Raw genomic sequence first — 7,316 nt, 5'->3', positions numbered from 1 at the left:
AGAAAGCAAGCCCCCAGGTCTAGGACTTGAACCACGGTGGTCCGTGTGGGAGTCCAGCACCCTAACCACCACACCACCTGCTGGTCCCTGTTGGCACTATTTTGTATGGCAGATATGTAGAACTTTTTTATCACGAAGAAATGAAACTTCATACCCAATAGGCAATAACTCCCTGTTTCCTCTTCCTGGAATCTAAGGCAACCAATTTTCTGTTCTCTGCTTCTATTAATGTGACTAATTTATTGGGATGTTGGAAAAGTCATGATGCATTTTTGCATAGAAAAACAGAAAAATACATCATGATCTTTCCAATGACCCAATACATACCTTGTGTAAGTGGCAAACTACATGTATTTACTTATTTTCTTTCTTTAATGAGCGAGATCAAGAGAGAGAGCCATCCTTGACATAAGACCATGAATCCCCTTCCCCAGTCCTCCAGCTGGTCAGAACCTTGGGTGCTTGCACCTGGTATGTCCCAGGTCTATTCAGGAACCAAACCGTGGCCAAGTGGCTTTCAGCACTGCAGATCTGTGTGCTACTGCCTGTGCCAAAGTTGCTAGGCTAGAATTACATGCATTTGATAATGTAGAATCTCTGTTTAAAATCATGATTAACCCCTATTCCTATAAGATAAAATCAGAAGTCCTTTGATGTAGTATACAAGGTTCTTCAACACCTTGCTTTTATCCACATTTATTTCCAGATTAATCTCCCACATTTTTTTTTCTGTTTTTGTTTGTCTGTTTTATAGATTTTTGCTATGGGGTGAGTGTGTTTGCTGGAGAGACAAAGCAAGAAATATCCCCTCCCCCCCACACTGAGGAGAGGTGGCCATTTCACAGTCCCTTTTCCATTTTCCTATTGGGATCCAAAGCACGCATGCGCATGACCCAGTTTCAAGTCACTGGGTCCGAGACTTGAACTGTGGTCAGCCACATGGGAGTTCAGAGCCTTAACTACTATGCTGCCAGCGGGTTCCAATCCACATTTTCTTCACCTGTTATCTATTGCCAGCCATAGGTGCCATGTAAATTTCCTTGTATTTATCATCCTGCGATAGCTGCGCGTCACCCCTCTCCACCTGTACTCCAGTTCTTCTCAGTGTCATCACCTCTGGGAATCCCTTGGATAGCGTCTTCCTATGCTATCGTTCATGCAATTTTCGTAAGTTAATTGTCAAATTTTTCTCTCCTACTTGTTGGCATCCGCCCCCAGGCTTGGGTCTGGCTGAATCATGATCAGAGGGCTGCTGGTGAGGAAGAGAAAGAGGACGAGAAAGAGAAAGCCCTCCATCTTGCCAGGACCTGGGAATTGGAAAGAATGAGACAAAGGGATAGAGTAGAAATGGACACAGGCAGCCTGAGCCTAAGTTGCCCAAGCAACTTGTCCCGCCCAGATGAACTGGACGTCTTTATTTATAGTACAAGGAGACATTACACATGTATGTTTCATGATACTTCATGGATTGGTTGCCAGGTAACAGACAATAAGAAGCAGTTAACAAGTCTATAAGAGATTAGTCATACCCAGGGCAAGGTGTATCCCTTGGTGGTAATCCCATCTAGAGTAAATCTCATCTTCCTTTCTAATGCAGAGAACTAGCTGTTAGGTGTGGGGAAGGAGCTAAAGAACTTCTCCATAAGGAGTGCACCACCACACCCAGAGTAGGCTAAAGAACCTTTCAGATGCAGGGCAGGGATTGGACTTTTACTAATTGGGGTCAAGATGTTTCTTGAAGTCCATCAGATGTGTCTGTTGGAACGCCCCTAGTAATTTCCACCCTTGCTCTGTCTGCAGCCAAGGTCAGGGAAAGACAAGTTACAAGGTTCTGCCAAACCCCAAAAGAGCATGTGGTGTTTGCTCAGCACATGTCCCCACACCTCAGACTCTCTCTTAAACGTGTCCCCACACCTACTTTTATGTCTATTAGAGTTTTCCTTTTCTCCAGCATAATTATAATCTCTGCCCTGTGTATCTTTTTCTGTTTTTGTGAGTTCTTTGAAGACAGGATTCCTGTCTTTGTTTCTGCTCTCAGTGCTTGCATAATAGGAAATGCCACCGAGTACTTGATCAGAGATTATTTTTCACTGAAAAGCTACAGAAGGCAGAGGATCCTCCATGACTTAGGTTGAAGACACATGTGACAGCAGATTAGGTGTGGACAATTCCTTATAACATATAGGCCACTTTGCCAACTAGGACATGAATGCACACATGAAGTTTGTAATTTAAGAAGAAATCAGAGTTTAAGCAAAGTCAATTTTCTTTTTTTTTCCTTTTTTAAAAATTTATTATCATAATATTGTTTATATTACATTGAAACATGTACAACTTTTTCAGTGTATTACATTTCTTTTTCCAGAAGGAATACCATGCATATCAGTCAAGACAAAGACATTACTATCTACATCTTTATCATCAAATAGCTTTTCATCATTTTTCAGATTATTATTATTATTTTAAACAATCACTATTTATCATTGTGTTTGTAAAAAGACTTAACCCAACATGAAATTCCTCTCAGACCAGTCCAGTTACGAACACTATACATGTCATCAACAGGTAATAAACCATTTCTGTGTCCCACTAATGTCATACATCTCTATTTGTTCTCTTGCTATCCTTCTCCATACTCTTCCCCTCTCCTGCCCCATTCCACACTGTCTTCAGCATTGCTAACTATTTTCACTGCTTTTATGCCCACCAATATTTTGATTTCTACCATAAAGTGCTGATAGTTGGTATATATTAAGTGGATACGTACAGTATCTTTCTTTCATATCCTGGCTTGCTTCACTTAGCAATAGATCCTCCATATCTGATCACTTTCTATCAGATGCCAGGGTCTTCTTGTTCTTTTCTTTTTTTATGGATGAGTAGTATTCCATAGAGTATATGTGCCACACTTTTTCAATCCATTCATCTGTTTGTGGATATTTGGGTTGGCTCCATGTCTTAGCGATCATGAATAATGCTGTAATAAACATTGATGTGCAAGCACTTTTAGGAAAGGTAATTTTCTATAAATTAGCCAATTTCTAACTCTGAGAATAATATCCAAAAGATACAGCTTAAAATAGAAAATGACTGAGGAATATGATTCAGATACTTGTAGGGGTTTGTATTCAGAGTGTGTAGTAGTAATCTTTGGTAGGAACTAGATGGACAAACCATCGAAGACAGGTATGTTGTTTAATAACAAAGTTATTAAAAAAGTTACTTTCATGCCCTAAAAGATGTTTGAATTCTTTATGAGACCTATTGAGAGGTTTCTCTATTTTTTTTTCCTCATTTGACAGTGAATAATATTTCACTTAGAATATTCCAACACCTGTATAAATCAGAATGACTTCACCACTTTCACCTCTATTTTGAAGGAACCTATATTATATTAATGAATACATCATATACTATAGAATAGAAAAAACATACTATCTTTCGATAGCAGTAATCAAATCTAAAGTTTGCCCAACTTTTAATAACCAAAATGGCTCTGGAGTTGTAATACTTTCTTGCCTTGTTACAGAGTTCCAACAAGGATTGACTGGCCATTACACTAATTTTTAAAACAATAAAAGAAGTGTATGGAATGTTATCCATTAATTTCCTGTTCTCCCTTAACGAGAAACGGGATATTAGATATTAGGTTTAAAGTATTTACACATGTCCTCTCTGAGGGTTTGATCATTTAGGATCAAAGCCAAGAGTAAGTCTGAAACTTTGAAAGGAATGCAATTATATTTTTTTTAACAGCTGTTTGCGATTTCACCCCAAAAGACCAATAATGATTCAGTAAAAATATTTTTAAAGCTAAGAAAGAGTTGAAACGGTGATTGAGGGCATGTGTTGGTATGGCTACATTTTTTATGTTAGCCAGTCAAACTAATCCATCTTGGGTCACAAAAGGATCCTTCAGATCATTAGAAATTTCTATATTATGACTTTTGTTTGCTTGCTTTTCTATCCAAAGGAATAATTCCTTGTGTATAACTACAACCAGCACATGGTTAAATGACATAGTTTTAGCAAATTACTAAGACAAACATTCAGCTAGCCAACTACTACATAATCCAGAGCTTCTGTTTGCCTTCATAGTAACAATTCGTATTACTCTCTGATGCACATATTTTTGGAATGAGATTTCAGGTTTGGTTCCTGATGTTCTTTGTTTGCGTTGCCCTATTTAACTCTATCTTCTGTTGCCTTCTCTTGTGTGATTTCATCTTTTAATTCTTGTTAGTCCTCTTTGTATTGGTGACAGGAATTATCTTCTTTCATCTCTCCTCTGTTTTTCATGGAAAATAAGCACATCCAGAATAAACAGGCAAACATACAAACAAAAACAAATGCTTGCTGCTTCCTGTTTTTGCTGGGATTTTCCACTCTTTCACTTTTATATCATTTCATTGATGTTCGCCAGAATCAAAAGGCAGCCAAATTGAAAAACAGTGGAAGTGTCTCACTTTATGAAGTCTGGGCTGGCTGACTGCTTCTAGATTGACTAATTAAAAGTGAGAAAGGAACTCTTGCCAGAGGATACATGTACTCGCCAGAGAAAGAGAGAAAGAAGTTCACATGGAGCATGGTCACACTGCAGTCCTTGTTCCTCCATTTTTCCATCTTGTCAGAATTTGGGCACACATGTGTGGACGCCCAGTGGGTTTTTCTAGATGCTAAGGTTGGGATTCAAATCACAGAAGGCCGGGATCCATCTCCCTTAACCACTGTGTTATGAGGTCAGTCCAAGAAAAGGAATTTTAATGAAAGTCTGAGATTTTTATGAAGGAAAAGAGAGCTTGTGAGTTTGGTCCTTAACCTTTGCTCTTCATTTGCCTGAAGTCTTTATTTTCAGTCTCTCACTTGGTTCACCCAGCTTAAAAAAAAGAAAAAAGAAAAGGCGAAGTATGAGGAGTTGGTGTGGCACTTGAGACATAAAATCTGCAGCCTTTCTGGTCAAGAGCGTTTGAGAGGGAGGTGTCCCAGAGATACAACTAAGAAAGCATAGTCTTGACCATTTGTCAGGCAGAAGTTAGCCAAGCATCTCAGATAAGAAAGAACTCTCCTCAACCTTCTTGTTCCCCTTAGAGACGAGTCAACAAAATGACAACAAAATGAAAGGAGTGAACGAGGAGACGTGGAAAGAATGATCATTTCCCTTTCCTGGACAGAATTGACTTGAGAAAGTTCCCTTTTACCAAGGAATAAAAAAATGGACTCAGTTAAATTCTGAGCTCCAACTTGTACTGAATTGTTTATTCTAATCACAATGTTGAAATGATTTGAAATGTAAATGATCATAGTGCCAGGTAGTCCTAAGAATTAGAAAAAAGCCATAGCATCATTAGACTTTTCATGCAGGGATGGGTGAAAATGATTCAAATGAATACATTTTAGGGAGCTGGAGTAAGCCTGGTAGGGATAGAAAAGTAAAATTGGGTTTTGTTTACTTTATAAGTTATGTTTGTGCTGTGCTTAATTTGGCTGTGCATATACATACATACATATATATATTTATATATATTTTTAACCAAAAAAGTTTAACTTCTTCTTAATTTTCAGGTTAATGGAATATATTGAGTGATGTTAAAGAAATTGGGTAAAGATTTTATGAAGCATTGTCAAGGGATTTGTTGGCTCTTAAAATTTACTCTTAATGTATTATTTTAGGTATCTTAGAAATTCTATGTCACCATGATAACTATCCAGTTTTCTGACTTTATGTCATATAGAACTTGAGAGTTAACTTATGCTGCCCTCATCTTTAACTTATTTGACTTCAAAATAATCCACTGTACAAAGAGGACAAAGGTTGTTTTGTCTATTTCAGAGAAGAAGGAAACCAACATTCACAGAAGTAAAATAATGACTCAAGTTTATATTACTAATAAGTGGCAAGGCCAATATTCCCACTCAATCTTTTAATTACAGTTTAACAAATCCAGACCCTCCATTTGAGTGCCCATATAGTTTTCTATTTTTACAGATAGCAATAGTCTGAAACAACTAGCATTTTCTTTCTTTTCAAGAGCATTTTGCTATAGGGTGCATGCTTTCACTGGAGAGACAGAGACAGAAAGTGAGAAATCACCCCCAAGAGATTAGGGCCACACCACAATCTCTTCTTCTCCATTCTCCTCTCAGGATCTGAGGCATGCACGCATACGTGCCTGGCTTGAGTATCGAGCTTCTGAGTCTGGGACTTGAATCATGGTTGACCGTGAGGGAGTCCAACACCATAACCACTATATTACCTGTTGGCCCCACAAGTAGCATTTTCTGAGCATTTTTTTTTTATATGAGAGACACTTCACTAACTTCTATATAATCTCTCTCTCTTATGTTTTTGACAGTTTTGTGCAGTAGAGATGACTTATTACCATTTTGCAGGTGAGAAAACAGAGGCTTTGTTAGATGTAGGCATTTAACCAAGCTTACGCTAGACAGTAACTGGCATTGAGTGGATTTAATTCCAGGCAATGTAACTTTAGTCTGAACAGTTCCCTATTGAACTCTCTGTGTTTTAGGAATGAGTACTTCTTAGTGAGTGTCTGGGTTTATTAAAAAGTCCTAGAATTCCTTTGTATTTGTTTTCCTCTCTATCATATAGAAAACTATTTAACTCCTTATGGAACTAGAGAAGTTTTATACAGGTTTACACAGCTTTCTGGAATTACCGAATAAAGAAAACAGTCCATATACACAATTAATGTCATTTCCAGAATTAATAGTGAAGCAGATATTTATTTCTCATCTGTTGTCTTTGACTACACTGTGTAGTAGCTGATATCTATTCACTGTCTGTTCTGAAACACTCATTAAATATTTTCTTTTATATTTATTTATCTTTTTTTAAAGAGGTTTTCGTCATAGGACAGGTGCACTCGCCGGACAGAGACAGTGAGAAGGCAAGTGAGAAATCACCCTCCAGGTGGATATCCACGCCACAATCCTGTCTCTTTCATTCTCCTCCTGGGATCTTGAGCACACATGCACATGCTCCTGGTGTTATTTTCAAGCCATCCGGTCCGGGACTCAAACTGTGGTCGGCCGTGTGGAAGTCCAATGATGTGACCCTTATGCCACCCACTGGCCCCTCACTAAATATTTTCTATGCATCCTTGCCTCTAATAATCTCAAATCAAAGAGTCCCAAGCATATAATAACCAGTGAAATGTTAGCACATGGCACTTGAAAAAAGAGTTTGTTGACACCAAATATTACAATCTGCATACCAGAAGCTTCCCACTTTATTAATGTTTATTTACCATTCAACAGGACACCTTTAACTACTAGAGTAACATTGGAATGATATC

This window comes from Tupaia chinensis, unplaced genomic scaffold, assembly GCF_000334495.1.
Source record: "Tupaia chinensis unplaced genomic scaffold, TupChi_1.0 Scaffold000127_1, whole genome shotgun sequence".
In the NCBI taxonomy this organism is placed as follows: domain Eukaryota; kingdom Metazoa; phylum Chordata; class Mammalia; order Scandentia; family Tupaiidae; genus Tupaia; species Tupaia belangeri.
This window is presented reverse-complemented; position numbering follows the sequence as displayed.